The following is a 16,556-nucleotide window of genomic DNA, read 5'->3' on the forward strand; positions in this document are numbered from 1 at the left end:
TATAAAAAACAAAATAATTCACAGTGTGTGTACTCAGCCCCTAGCTGTGATACACCTGAATGAGCTTTGTTGTAACCAATTGTCTTTAGACGAGAGGCCAGCTTGAGGCCTATGGCAACTCTAAAGGAGTTAGTGTCTGCCACAGCTGAGCTAGAGAATGCAGGAGTGCCTTTGGGACAAGTCTGTGAATGTCCTTAGGTGATCCAGTTAATGCCCGGACCACAATCCAATTTCCGAATATGTGGAAAGAGTTGAAAATTGCTCCTAACCAAAGGTTCCCATCCAACTTGATGGAGCTTTAGCAAGTTTGGAAAGAAGAATTAGCAAAAATTGCTGTGTACAGCTGTGCAAAGATGGTAGAGATTAGACCCAATTAGACTCATGGCTGTAGTTGCTGCCAAAGGTACCACATCTTGACTAAAGGGAGTGAATACTTATGCAAACAATTATTTTCCGTTTGGTGTTTGTAGGTCATTTACAAGAATGTGTAGATTTGCTTGTTCACGTTTTGACAAAAGAAATACAAATGTCTACCTGAATTTCAAATATTAAATAAATACGTTTGCAATGAAAACTATTTTCTAAAACTATTTTTCATTACTAGGCCTGCATAACCAGTGTTCAACTCTGCCGGAGGAAAACACAGCTTAGACTAGTTAAGCTAGCCACCCAACAGCTTTTTGGAGGTCAGGGGTGCAAAAGTTATTGGTGGCTATTTAGTATCTTCTATTTAGTAAATAGACCCGGTATTTTCTATTTAGTGAATAGACCCTGTATCTTCTATTTAGTAAATAGCCCCGGTATCTTCTATTTAGTGAATGGACCCTGTATCTTCTATTTAGTAAATAGCCCCGGTATCTTCTATTTAGTGAATGGACCCTGTATCTTCTATTTAGTGAATAGACCCTGTATCTTCTATTTAGTAAATAGCCCCGGTATCTTCTATTTAGTGAATGGACCCTGTATCTTCTATTTAGTAAATAGCCCCGGTATCTTCTATTTAGTGAATGGACCCTGTATCTTCTATTTAGTGAATAGACCCTGTATCTTCTATTTAGTAAATAGCCCCTGTATCTTCTATTTAGTGAATGGACCCTGTATCTTCTATTTAATAAATAGCCCCGGTATCTTCTATTTAGTGAATGGACCCTGTATCTTCTATTTAGTAAATAGACCCGGTATCTTCTATTTAGTGAATAAACCCTGTATCTTCTATTTAGTGAATAGACCCTGTATCTTCTATTTAGTGAATAGACCCTGTATCTTCTATTTAGTGAATAGACCCTGTACCTTCTATTTAGTGAAGAGACCCTGTATCTTCTGGACTAAAAGAAGATTAAAAAAAAAGTTTATAAAATATTCATAGACTCATAGATGGGAACCTCAATACATTACAGAGAGTAACAGTTTTTATTGAATTTGTTTCGTAAACATTGGTTTTGTTGAACAGTGTTCTGATTGCATTCATGGTAATATACTATCCGAGAGACTTAGGGAGAACTACATAATTTAGTTCTGCAAGACTTGTCTGTGGTGGTTATAATTCAACACAGCTAGCAATGAGGGCTCCAGCCTCGTGCACCTTAGGATAAAGGCAAACACAAACAAACAAACACTTTTATCTACTCGTAAAACCAGTATGGGGATAGCCTATAATGAATAAAAAAATATAAAAATGTAAACCACTTGACATACTACATATATCAACAATTAATTTGTGCATAGTACAGTGTTGTCACCAATAGTTTTTTGGAAGAATGATGCTCAACTGAACATTTTGTGTAATGCAGGTCTTCCAAAATTAGCTAAATGTTTTATTTAGCAAACCTTTTACCATCATTGTGATTTTGTTTGAGTGACTGCAAATATAGTATAACTGGCCAGCTATGATTGAAGGTACAGCACTGGCAAACTATATATATTGCATGCACCGCAATGGACCTATGAAGATTTTTTTACATATTTACATAGCAGACCTTGCATAATGTTAGCAAATCCTTAAATCGTGTGGCACTTAGCAAAGGTGACTTGCTCAGAAGCTGCGGTGGCTAGCTTTCTAAAAGTCTAAAATATATAGCCTTAATGGCTTTGCTGATACATTGTACAATTACTGTTCAATGATGGGCATATTTAAATTAAATAAATAGGAGTAGCCAATCCCTAAATATTGTCAATCTAACATTTGTTTTGAATTAGCCTATCAGGTTTTCCTTGACTTATTCTTTGTACCTCCTCACATGGGGCTGAAAACTCTAAACGCAAAGACAACTGTCATCCACAAAGCGTTGTTTCCATTTCCCCAGAAAAGCCCCAGGCCTTGTTGAGCAAGGGAAACAACTACCTCAAGATCTCAGATCAGCTGATGTAACTGACTGAACTGCTATGATGCATATAAGATTAAATGCTACAATGCATGTCCGATGTGTCAAATTAGCCCTTAGGCCCATCCGATCACCTTAGACATTCTACTTACCTTTATCTAACTCTCTTTTGGTTGGCCAAATACTGTATCTATTTTTTGCAGATAAGCTGTTGTCTGTCTGCTGTTGTGTGGTGACCGCATAGCTAGGCCTTGGTGAAACTCTTGTCGTGTCAACTCCTTGGGTTCTGTATAGTTGTCTTGGCTGTGACTGTCTGGGGCTCTGGGAGAGGCAAGCGCCCACCATTGTAATTCCTGCATAGACCAGAAAGGCAACCCTGAAGTATGAGTTTCCTGTAATCTTTTCATCAAGCCAAATGAGAAGATACTTTTACTGAGAAAGTACCCATTCAAATTATGATCCGTCAAGGATATTTTTTGCATTTAACACTATTTTGAAATCCGAGAGTGATGTCTTTAAAGCTTGGAAGTCAGGCTGTAATGTAAATAGGCAATGGCTTGGATCATAAAATGTGCAGCAGTACAACATAGCAGTTACATCAGCATTAAATAAACTTTTCACAGGATCTCCTAAGTAATATATGTATAAATTCAACAATAGTGGACCCACAATGTAGCCCTGAGTACCCCTTTATGCACTTCAAGAAATTCAGAATTCAACCATTTAGTCACAATAGCCTGAGTTCTATCACAAAGATTATTGATCCCAAATCATAAGCAGAAATTTGCACTGAGGACTAATGACATCAACTTACTAACTCAAAGCAAATTACTGTGTCAAAAGACCTTGTATAGGTCTATAAACAAGCAAACAACATGTATCTAATCATCAGTGGCACTTCCAGTATAGTTTACAATAATTTACAACATGTGATTATAATGAAAGTGCAATAACCTATTTTTAGACATAATGGTTGGTGGCCCTGAAAAAGTGGCACAACAACAAGTGCTTCTGTTACGGCCATATATGTGAGGGCACACTGCAGCTTTTACAACTGACCTAGTCTGAAAAGACCTAGTCTGTAAAGAAATGCTGTGTCCTAAGTGGTACTAATGTCCATCACTAGGCAACCAGAAATGTCAATAAAATTATCTTGAGCTGCATTATACAACTATATTTACACAAAGGTTGGGACTGTGTATAAAATGTGATGAAAAACAGAATAAATCCTATATTCAATAGAAAATAGTACAAAGACAACATATCAAATGTTCAAACTAAGAAATGTTATTGTTTCCCTAAAAAATGCATGCCCACTTTGAATTTGATGTTAGCAACACACTTCAAAAAAGCTTGAACAAGGTCAATGTAAGACTGGAAAGTTGTGTAATGCTAAAAAAGACCTGGTGGAACATCTCACAACTAATTAGGTTAATTGGAACCAGGTCAGTAACATGATTAAGTTTAAAAAGAACAGTTCAGAGAGGATGAGTCTTTCAGAAGTAAAGATGGGGAGGGGTTCACCACTCTGTAAAGGACTGCGCAGGCAAATGGTGCAACAATTTAAGAATAACGTTTCTCAATGTTAAATTGCAAAGAGTTTGGGGATCTCATCATCTACAGTACATAAAATAATTAAAAGGGGGGAGTAGGGTCAGTTCTCCTTCTCCACTGTAAAACCTTGTAAACCTAAGGAATGCACTCTCTAAATGTTCTTGTCTCCTGCTCCATTCAAGCTTAGGATTTATAGCCCCAACAAAAATTATTACAACTTGTACTCTTAAAATGTTCACTCGGCACAGCCAGTGGCTTGGAAAAACTGGTTACCCCACTGAGCCTGGTTCCTCTCTAGGTTTCTTCCTAAATTTCAGCCTCTCTTAAGTCGTTTTTCCCAGCCACTGTGCTTCAACATTGTTGTTGTTGCTCCTTGGGGTTTCAGGCTGGGTGTTTTGTAAAAGCACTTTGTGACAACTGCTGATGTAAAAAGGGGTTTATAAATACATTTGATTGATTGATTTAAAAGATTCAGAGAATCCAAAGAAATCTCTGTACGCAGAGAGGCTGAAAACCAATATTGAATGGCTGTGATCTTCGGGCCCTCAGGTGGGATGGCATTAAAAACAGTCTTGATTCTGTAAATTAGGTTGTACGTACAAAATTGTAAAGTCAAAGTCTAAAGTATTCTTAGTTATCAAATGCACCAAATAACACAGCGTCAACAGTAAGATTATTGTGACATGGCACATGGCATCTACGCAGTCAGAATTAATAAATATATGAAGCAACAATATTGCAAAAAAAGTACATAACAATGTAGCAGCAATCCTGCTTCTGAGGATTTCAAAAGAGTGTAGAATGGGAAATATGAACAATATAAAACAATATATATTTAAATATTATGTGTAATAAGTGTAATATGCCTATGAATGATACATTGAAATATTCTAATGTACATTAAATGTGCATAGAAAGACATCAGAGCATTTGGAATGTTCATGTGATCAATATGATCCTAGATCAGTGTTTATGGTTGAGGAGCCTTATGACCTGAGGAGAGTTAACCATAAAGGCAACATATACATGAGGATGCTGTTCGTGGACTACAGCTCAGCATTCAACACTATTGTGCCCGCTAAGCTTGTTCCTAAGCTTAGGACCCTGGGTCTTAACACCTCCCTTTGCAATTGGGTCCTGACGAGCTGACCCCAGGTGGCAAGGATGGGCAACCTCACCTCCTGACCACTGACCCTGAGCACCGAAGCCCCCAGGGCTGCGTATTCAGTCCCCTCCTGTACTCCCTGTTCACACATGACTGCGTGGCCACACACAGCTCCAACGCCATACTTCAGTTTTCGGACAACAAAACCATCCTGGGTCTCATGAGACCGCTTACAGAGAGGAGGTAGGGGACCGGGCTACATGATGCCAAGACAACAACCTCTTTCTCAACGTCTGCAAGACTGAGGAAATGATCGTGGACTTCAGGAAGCGCCATACACATCGATAGAGTTGAAGTGGAGAGAGTCTATCAACTATCAACGATGATCTCACCCGGTCCAGGCAAGCAGACTCAGCAGTGAAAACAGCCCAAAAGCGACTATACTTCCTGAGAAGACTCAAGATGTTTGGCATGTCTGCAAAAACTATCACTTCTACAGGTGCACCATTGAGAGCGTCCTCTCAGGCTACATTGCTGCCTGGTACTGCAGCTTCTCCGCTGCTGATGGCAAGGCTCTCCAAAGCCAGTGGAACGAGTCATCGGCCGCCATCTACCCTTTGTGCAAGGCATCTACCTCACACTATGCCTTAGGAAAGCATGGAACATCCTCAAAGACTACAGCCACCCAGGCTATGGTCTATTCATACTGCTGCCGTCTGGTTAACGCTACCGGAGCATCAGGGAGCTTCCAGATTTACAAACAGTTTTTTTTCTCCTGGCCATAAGGCTTTCAACCAGCAACACTGACCATATTCAGTGGCGGTGGTGGTGAGGGGTGGGGACGGGTGGCTACAATTGCCTCTGAATATGGTCAGTGTTGCACCAACAACAACAAAGAAACAGCATCTTTCTGCACTTCTTTCATCAGTCATTCCTTCAGAAAACAATTCTAGGTTGTACCTGACTTGGTCCTCTGCAAACTAGTTGTGTCCAAATTTGACAGGGTCTGTAGACAGGGTCTGTAGATAGGGTCTGTAGACAGGGTCTGCAGACAGGGTCTGCAGACAGGTTCTGTAGATAGGGTCTGTAGACAGGGTCTGTAGACAGGTTCTGTAGATAAGGTCTGTAGACAGGGTCTGTAGACAGCTTCTGTAGATAAGGTCTGTAGACAGGGTCCATAGATAAGGTCTGTAGACAGGGTCTGTAGATAGGGTGTGTAGACAAGGTCTGTAGACAGGGTCTGTAGACAGGGTCTGTAGACAGCGGTTCATCCTCAGCAGCAGGGTTTGGTGGGGGTGCTGCTACGGGCATTTCTAATGGAGAGCACATGGTCATTAGTTTACACATGTTATTCACAACATTTATAGTGGTGGAACATCCCACATAATAATAAAATCATCATATAGAAAATTAAATCTTTGCAAAAGACTGGGATGCACAATAAACACATGTCTGTGTACCCACCCACCCCTCCCACACACACACACACACACACACACACACACACGATCACACAAACACACCTGAAGAATCCTGCTGGGGAGAAGTGGGTCTTCATCCTCAGGCTCAGATTACATTGGTGAAGACCCTTGTGTAGCTGAGGAGGTGGATGGCTGCCCTCTGGCACATTTTTCAGAAGTGCCCCTGAATTTGCATTGAAATAATGCAAATTCATACCCTAAATACATTTTATGCACAGTTTAAGTCACTATGAACACTTTATCAAACTTTCAGGATAGAAACATATGAGCCACACAACCTCCTTGGCTAATTCTAGGCATAAGACAACCCAGAAGACTCAATATATAACAAAAGATACAAAATATCAGCATAATACAGACGCCTTTTAAGTTTGCTTACAGCATTGGAAATTCCCCTTACTGAGCTCACGACCTAGTCAATACAATTACAGAAAGCCTTTATGATGTCACCTCAATGAAAGTTAACCAAGTCAATAATGTGCTAGTGAGGTTGTAATTGTTTTGCTGCAGGCTACACATATTGGCATGATGAAACTATCTGAAGTTATATCCAATGTTATGTAGGCTAGTTGGACAATAAATTGAATATTGTCACCCTATGTGTCCATAGCAAGCATATAACAGTGTTATACTAGCCTATTTCATTAAGCTACATGCATAATATTATACTTATAAAGAGAATACATAGCTGATTACCTTTTTTTCTTTTGCCTGTTTCTCCTCTTCTTCTTTACTTTTTCTCTAAACTGGGCACCTGATGGCTTGAATCCCACCCTGCCATAACATACTTGATGTAGTTAATGAAGGACTTGATAATGAGCTGATCATTTGAATCAGGTGTGACAGAGCAGAGAAAGATCTAAAACATGCAGGGGCAGGGGGCACAGAGGAGCAGGGTTGACGAACACTGGCTAAGACCTTTTCTTATCAATTTGTGTTGATTTGGGATTCAAGCATCCGTTCATTATCCATCCTTCAACACTGTCAACCAAGAGTCAAGACAAAACCAATTCACTTTGGTGGTTGTGCAGACTGGTAATATATTATTCTTAAAGAAAATCCAACAATATGTCTGTGGAACTATATATTCACAGTATTATGAATGAATTGTGTTTTAGTAGCATTCGGTAGTGTGACACATTTTGCAGTGTTAGAGGTGCGTTATCTGATTCCCCCGTGTCCTCCTACCCTCCCTCCCTCAGGCTTCCAGGGTGGAGACCTGAGGTCAAACTAACCCCCATCATGTACTTCTGATTGGGAGACTTTCCCATGAAAAAGCCTGCCTAGCTCACAAACTAGAATCAGGACGCCCACGCCGACAAGGTTAATTGACCCACAATCCCGTGCGGTAACATGACATCATTGACGTGATGTGCAAATGAGCGATAGAAAACCGATTACGCGAATGTCCACAATTTGGAATGGTGAGTTTTGTGCGGACACCTCGTGCCGCCCCCAGCAGGATGTGTGATGGTAATTCCATGTATCGACACTCGGAGTAAGGGACACAGAAACAAAGTTCTCTTTGTACATCATAACCGTTTTATTAATTATTATGCACAGAGACTATTATGAGAGACGCGTCAACCGCTTACGCAAACATAATCGTCTGAGGAGCCTCTAACTAATATAGCTCATTCAACCGTATATATCACATAGGAAAAAGGGGTGTGGTAAGATGCTGCCGTCTGTTTCATGTCAATCAAACACCTTCCCTTTGTTCTATCAAATGCTATCTTCCCCCAACTTATCCTTCCTGCCATACTGTAGTGTTTACCCAAAGGGGCCAACTGACCTTACTGCCCCCTGTTGTATCTTCTCCTATCCTGTCCTAAAACCCATTGATCTGCATCTGGACAGACAATAGATGTCCCCTATGCAAATACCAGGTCCCACACATTCCTGTACCTATCTTAACAGTGGGACTCAGTCCTTTACTCAGAGAGAATACATTGTGCATAGAAATTTCCACAACAATCCATCCTCTTGATACCATGTCAAACCTTGGTATCAAACCTTAAACAGTTCACTCATTAGGATGTAGACTGCAACAAAACAGTACTCTTTAACAACATGACCCAGTCAATATTATTATCCTTAGTGATTAGAGAACTGTGCAAATCTGAAATGTCTGGATCCTCCTTTACATTCTTCTAGATCATTACCTTCCGTATAGACACCAAGATCTCACATTGTCATCATACAGAATCATAACATAGTACAGCAAAGCTTTTATGTTAAAATCATCATAAACACCTATCACTGAATGCATCCTTCAATTCATCACTGTTACAAAGTCCTCTCATGCCAACTGCTCGATTCACTGAAAAGTCCTCTCCATGGTTCCATTTGGATGTCCTTCCAAAGTCATCACAACTGTTCTGCTCCTTCAAACGTCAGACAGTCAGTTATGAACCATTTCTTTGACAGGTCGATGTAACAGAACGAAAAAGTCAGATGTGTATTCCAAGGTGTTGTCCTTCACAGCTCAAATGCAGACACAGCTCTTGTTGTCTCCATTCTAGCTGCTTTATCAGCCAGGCCAGGAGAATCTGTGTGTTCTCCCTTGTGAACTCCAAGATGACCAGTTTTAGCTAAAGGTTCTAGAGCTAAAGGCCATGTAGAAAGTGACTGGTTACGAGCACCAGAAAATTCACTTTTCCCTTAGTGACTTCAATTCACTGCGTCTAACCTTCAAACACTGCAATCCTCGTGTAGCGTGTCGTCGATCCCAGGTTCCTCTCTCAGCTACCTGGACAGCAGATGAGATGTACCTGGTATGGACCCAATCAGCGTAGCATGATGTTGTGCAGTAGATCTTTCCTACGCCTCCATCCTCTCGGTCGGAGGTTGCCTTCTCCATCACATTGCAGAACCATCAGGACTCGAGTCAGTCCAGCTCACAGGAACTCAGCATCCTGTAGACGTGCGGCACCTAGACGTGCAGCGCTCCAGAGTCGACTCCTCTCTCAGCTGTAGGACAGTCTGTCTGTGTGTCTGTGAGATCCATCTCACCTCAGCCACCCCACAGTTGTCCTTTTAAGCCAAGCTCAGTCTCTCCCAGGGCTCCAACAAGTCCTCTCTTGTTGAATCGCTTTCAAGTGTTCTGTATCTGAATGTGTGAATTATCCTTGAGAAGATTAGTTCCAACTGCAAAGTACATCATCACATATGTCCATCACGTTAGCTTGTTGCATCTCGCTGATACATTAGAACCACACACTACCAAACACTCAAACCCTATATTTCCCTACTTCTTTTCTCCAAATAGATTAGAACGGTTGAAATCAATAACAGTATCGTTAAAACATTAACATCTCTGGTGCTTCTGTTCTGCTAGTGTAGCAAAATAACAATTCCAACCTTTTCTATAGTTGGTGTAACAACCAACACAAAGAACAGAAGAACACAATTTCACATATCTCATTACTGTTCCAAAAACTCATCAGTTAAGATAGTTTGCTTACATTGAGGTACCACTCTCTAAGAGCAGTTCATGAACAATTCTCAGTTCACCTATATAATTTACATCTGATTGTGTTGTATCGGAACTACAATCAAATTCACCCACTGTTTCACATATAGGATCAAATACATCATTTCAAATCAAACATTTCACACCATCTTGAAGGTCAGCTAACATAACTGTTATTTAGCCTAATTTCTCTACAAGATGAAACTTAGTGTGAACTTCTCAATCTCTTCTTATTATCCTAGCACATCAAACACACTCTGAAATCCTGTCATAAATCATGACCCCCCCTTTTTACTCCTTTACCACCACAGGGCTCTCCCTGGAGTGGGGGGTGGTTTACTAACCTAAGGATAACAGACCCTGGTCTTGGAGGATTGTCACCTTATCACTAAGGGACACTGTTGTTATCTTGAAACACCCCAGGCATTGACAATAGTAAAACAACCTTTTTTCTCTTCATTCACCTCAAAGAAACCTCTGTTAACCATTAACATTCCCATGATTGCTTACTAGGACAGAACAGAATTAGAATTAGAATACCCAATTTTGATAATGTCTGTTTCTCTTCTAAAGAGTCCAAACAAGTTAAAATCCATCTCAAACTGTTTTTTTTTTTTTTTTTGTGTGTCAGTGAGTGGAGTGCTCCAGTGGGTCTGTACCTCTCTTTACAATTTTAGACTATGTAAGACTTCTCAACTTGGTTTTCCAGAAATATAACTTGATGCAGAATTATTTTCTCAATATCAAATTAAACCATGGCAAAATTTTGTAAACATGTAAGGAATAACAAAATGTGCTCCCTGCACGTTTTTACCCACTTATTCCATAGTGCATAAGATTAATATGATTACTTCTAATCAAATATTAAACTAACTAAACAGTAACACACCCATCAAATTAGGTATTGCTTAGCTACACCATTTCAAAATGGCAAGATGTATTCTACTCAACCATAACCATGTTAGATTTCACATAAAACATACATTTCAAAAACCCAATTTGACAAACTAGATTATTCACGTAACTTCTTTAAGTACCTATTTAATTTGCTTTGAACTCTAAGTTCAACTCTTTTTCATTTGAACTCTAAGTTCAACTCTTTTCCACTATAGATAATCATTTCATACAATCCCCCCCTGCTTTCAAGACAGAAAATGACTTCAAGCTTGAAAGCAGAACCATTACAGGACCGAAATTAAAAAGAAAATCGATAGTTGGGAGGAATCTAACATACATCCAGTAAACGTCGCAAACTGAATATCCAACCAAAACAACCGAAAATAAGAAAAACAAAGGAAATAAAAACCGTACCACACACACGGTCGCTCGTGTGAAGGAACTCCCAAATTAGCACATCAAAATGTGCATCTACACAGGCAATGGCCAAACTAATTTGAGACCAACAAACATCATGACTCAATTTACCTCCTAAACTCTAGGGAATTTTCTCAATTTTAGATGTAAGTCTACGTCATTCAAAATAGTGGCGGTCAGCCAAAATCGCTACTTCCATGCATATCTCATGCAAAGACATCGAATTTGTTCTAGCAATTAACAATGTTGGATGACTCAAGGTCTCCACCCTTACTACAATTTGATTCGAAACCATAAATGTAAACATTAAAGCAACCAAAAGGAAAACTTATGCAGCTTTCACTTAATGTTTTATCATCCCAAAACTGAACATGTGTTGGTAAAATTACCACGTGTGAGAACAGGCTGAACACTCGAATTTAACCCTTAGTAATATGCTACCTTGATATAATGTTAAGGGTGGCGGAAGCCATCCCAGTGGACCTGCCCACCCTTCCTGAAGCTCTGAGCTCCACACATATATGGTAAGCCATTAGCAAGGCCAAATGTTCGTTTATGGTCCCCAGACCATCCTCTCAATTTAGCCTACATCGTTCGTTAACTGAAGATTTTAGATTTAGTGTCCAACCTATCTAATATTTTCGCAGTTTGTAAAAATGTGCTTATCATTATCTATACAAAAACTCAACATTATGGTGGAAATTAAAAAACTCTTAAAAATGGCGATCCAGGCAGAAAACAGATTTATGACGTCACTATAATCAAGGTACAATAAGTAATCCAAAGGAAATTCAATGTAGCCTTAAACACCTTTACATCAATACCCTATTTGTTCACTAATGTACCATTCCAGAATTCAAATTCCATGAACGAGTATCATGCGTTGGTTTTAAAAACACAAGTATTATCCCAGTTATCGTTAGAAAACACTCAAGAGAACTCCATTATTTAACCAAACTCAATTTAGCATTTAAAAAAAAATAGGTCATTTAATTTTGTGGGGAGTAAACTTGCTTTGGCTGTGTAACCCTCTTCATAGGCCATGACTATATTGGATTCATATGCGGCCCTCATGGAACACAGCGTGTCTCCTTAACGTTCAAGTCTATCACCAGGTGGATTCTTCATTCTACCACTTATACAATATATAAGGAGAGCGAAAACACAATATGATAACCTTTCGTAAGACAACAACTATTTTACCAGATTAGAAAATCACTGTACCAAATTCTAATTCATCACTAGGTTTCAGACTACCCACTCGTGCTAGCGAACAGCTCAGCACACAACAGTCGGCTACCACTTTCCTTAAGGCTTACCTACATCGTAGTCAGACCCCCCTTGAGGCCTTACGGTTTTAAACATTATCATCAACGCAATAAATACGTTTGACTCAAAATTACAAACGTACACATGACAAAGCACAACAAAACAGGTTATTTCCTGAATACCTATTAAAACATGGTCAAGCATGACAGAACAAACCAGGCAATTTCGAATGCCTATTAAAACATGCTATATAACATTCAAGTGCTTCTCAAACTACATATTAAATAAGCTTGGCTATTACCGAGGAAGGTGATCAGGTTTCCTTGATAAGTTCCAGCTTCATTTAATGGTTAGGCACGATACATTTTAGGAAATAAACATTTAAGAAAATCAATGATTATGAAAGCACACCTCAGTGTCTAGTATCGTCCATGATTCTAGAGACCCCATCTTGAGACTACTGTCGTTCCCATAGTGGACCAAATTAGAGAAGCAGCATTATACCAATTACCAATCTATCCCATTTATTAAATTTAAGACAGTACTTTCGCATACACCCCAGTGGACACCAAACAAAGCAAAACCTTGCGATTTCAAAACTTCCAAGGTAACAACAACCTTGAACAAAAACACATATCCTACCAAGGAACATACAATGCAGCCAATCGGAACCCCCGTGCACAGGGATTTCCAAAATGGACAAATGCATTTACTAGATGATGACCACAAACAGATAATGACAAATGACCTTGACTCGGGCCATAACCACATACACAACAAACACAAGTGGCGCGTGCATATACAACTTCTGTAGCATACTGATCCAAACCATAAGCTGACCAACAATTGCGGCAATTTACAGGAGCCTTCTACAGGCACTGAAAGTATGAGATCCAATCTCAATTGCATATTTAAGTCCAACCTAAATTGCAGATGTTCAAGCAGTCCAACCGCTTATAATCCAGCACTAATCGCAACGCAATAGGTTAGCTGCATAGGAATGGTTGTCAAGCCTAACTACAGTCGCTATTAACCAAAACACCACACTTCAACATCCAAAACCATTATATACAGGAGCACGCTATACTCCATCACTCAGTCCAACTGCTGCACGGGAATGGGTGTTAGGACACGGAACAAAAACGACATGTTTCTAACTACAGCCGCCCTGACTGCAATACTCCAAAATATAACTTCTAGTCACCATACTTTCTCAAATCCATCTATCAACTTCCACAAAACCATCAAATCTGACTTATAAAAACAACCACATTGTTTACTAAAGCATATAAAAACTGTATTAAGGAACAATCTCACCGGTTGATGCTCCCTCTGGTCCCCTGTCTGACCGTCCGCACCCCTCCCTCAGGCGGTTCAGCGTTCCTGCGTGTTCCCGTTGGATCGCTCATGGCGAGGCCAATGAGAAACCGAAACTGTCTCAATTCTTGAGGGAACAATACGTCTGTAGAGCCGTTGTCTTGATTCGCACAGGCATCTTCCCAAATCCAATGTCCAGTCGAATGTCTAGCGGTAGCTTCATAAATTTAAACGTAGCGGTTAGCAAAGTTTCTTCCTCAACCCCGGGTCTGTAGTCTTCTTTGGTCTCAGCCGCAAACACCGGAGATTACGGGTGTGTACACCTGGTGTGTACAACTCCCCACTTATGGAACTTTTCTTGACTCAAACAACGAAAAGGGCCATAGAGCATAGCCTCCAGCGGGGTTGGCTACGATTGCAGGGAAACGTCGGGACTACGCAAACCTCCAAGGAGGCCTAGCGGGGGGGTGACGGGCGATCAGAGGGGATCGAGCCATCGAACCTGAGCAAAAAAAAAAACTACAACACAGATCAATAAACTCCACACAAACTGTCCCAAAGCTTTCCATCACTCCACACTGTCTACACACCGCAGCCTACGCCTTCCACCTGCAACTCCCATACTTTACCACGTCCATCCACCTCCAAGCAGCCCGACAGGCCGCGCATCCATCACCGAACGAAAAAGCCAGTCGCGAAAAACCAAATAACACTCAAAGAACAATTGTCCACATGTCCAAACACCATAAACAGAAACACCGTCGCCGAAAACTTACCACAACGCTTACCCAACACCAAAAGCAGCAAAAAAAAAAAACAAACGCAGCGAAACAAACTCTATTCTATTAACAAATCCCATAACCATCCAAACCAAATGTGTCCAACACAAATACCAGCGCCCTTACGCTGTCATCTCAATCAACGTGCCCTAACATCGTCGATAGACCCGTCGGCCCGTAAGTGAGATGTTCAAGGCCCTAACCTTGTCTGCAGAATTTAAATGTGCCCTAACACATACACTTGCGCCCTAACGCAAAAAGGAGCCCTAACCCCAAGCATACTCGCGCCCTAACGCAAAAAGGAGCCCTAACCCCAAGTATACTCGCGCCCTAACGCAAAAAGGAGCCCTAACCCCAAGTATACATGCGCCCTAACGCAAAAAGAAAGTGTCCTTATCTCCCGAGTTCGAAATTTAAGTCCGGGTACCTGTACTGAGGAATCCCAAAAAGTAGGAGACCACAGGATCAGTAACCGAGGACGAGCCCCCAAATTGTGATGGTAATTCCATGTATCGACACTCGGAGTAAGGGACACAGAAACAAAGTTCTCTTTGTACATCATAACCGTTTTATTAATTATTATGCACAGAGACTATTATGAGAGACGCGTCAACCGCTTACGCAAACATAATCGTCTGAGGAGCCTCTAACTAATATAGCTCATTCAACCGTATATATCACATAGGAAAAAGGGGTGTGGTAAGATGCTGCCGTCTGTTTCATGTCAATCAAACACCTTCCCTTTGTTCTATCAAATGCTATCTTCCCCCAACTTATCCTTCCTGCCATACTGTAGTGTTTACCCAAAGGGGCCAACTGACCTTACTGCCCCCTGTTGTATCTTCTCCTATCCTGTCCTAAAACCCATTGATCTGCATCTGGACAGACAATAGATGTCCCCTATGCAAATACCAGGTCCCACACATTCCTGTACCTATCTTAACAGTGGGACTCAGTCCTTTACTCAGAGAGAATACATTGTGCATAGAAATTTCCACAACAGATGCTACCCTGGATGGCTCCCATGTTGCCTCCAGCTAAAACCGCCACTGATCATATTGATCATAAAACATTTCAGTTTCTCTGGTCACTTTCTATGTACATTAGCATATTTAATGTATCCATTTATTGGCACTTCTACACTTATATTTATAATATTTAAGATTTCTACTCATACTGTCCGTATTCCCATTTCTACATTCTTTGGAATTGCTGCTAGTTTTATTGTTATGTATATTATGTATATTATTTTTGCTTTATATTTTTCTTAATGCCTACTGTGTAGACAAGTATTGTGACATGGCAACTACCGCCCAATATCCAACCTCCCATTTCTGTCTAAAACCCTGGAACGCATTGTCGCCACACAACTACAAACCCATCTTCATGCTAATAACCAATTAGATCCCCTTGCCCCCTCCACAGCACTGAAACCGCTCTCCTCAAAGTCCTAAATGACCTCCTCACCTCTGCTGACACCGGTCCCCTCAATATCCTCATCCTCCTCGACCTGAGTGCACCCTTCGATACCGTGAGCCATAACGTCCTGCTTACCAGACTCAAAGACCTCGGTATCGAACGTACTGCACTCAGCTGGCTCCACTCCTACCTATCCAACAGATCCCACTTCATCTCTCTCCATAACCACACCTCTGCCACAGCCACAGTCACTCAAGGTGTTCCCCATGGCTCCGTACATGGCCCACTCCTCTTCATCATCTACATACTCCCTCTTGGTCAGATACTCCGCCACTTTAACCTGGACTTGCACTGCTATGCCGATGACACCCAAACCTACCTCAGCACCAAATCCCCCCACAATCCTCCCCTCTCCAACATCAACTCCTGTCTGACAGCTATTAAAACCTGGATGCAACACAAGTTCCTCAAACTCAACAGCGACAAAACAGAATTTCTCCTCATAGGCTCCAAATCCACACT

General features: G+C 40.8%; 1 protein-coding gene and 1 long non-coding RNA gene across 8 annotated transcripts in view; one reads left to right on the forward strand and one right to left on the reverse strand.

Annotated features, from left to right (window-relative positions):
* il1rapl2 (interleukin 1 receptor accessory protein-like 2) overlaps positions 1 to 16,556 on the forward strand; it is a 245,846-nt gene that overhangs the window by 160,103 nt on the left and 69,187 nt on the right. The window lies entirely within an intron of this gene.
* Positions 1,395 to 7,915, reverse strand: LOC105027333. The gene is made up of 3 exons (XR_829279.3): positions 6,504 to 7,915; positions 5,941 to 6,293; positions 1,395 to 2,674 (listed from the first exon to the last, which is right to left on the reverse strand). It is a non-coding gene; the product is annotated as an uncharacterized LOC105027333 (long non-coding RNA).

The sequence above is a fragment of the Esox lucius genome, chromosome 4, assembly GCF_011004845.1.
Source record: "Esox lucius isolate fEsoLuc1 chromosome 4, fEsoLuc1.pri, whole genome shotgun sequence".
NCBI classification, from domain to species: Eukaryota; Metazoa; Chordata; class Actinopteri; order Esociformes; family Esocidae; genus Esox; species Esox lucius.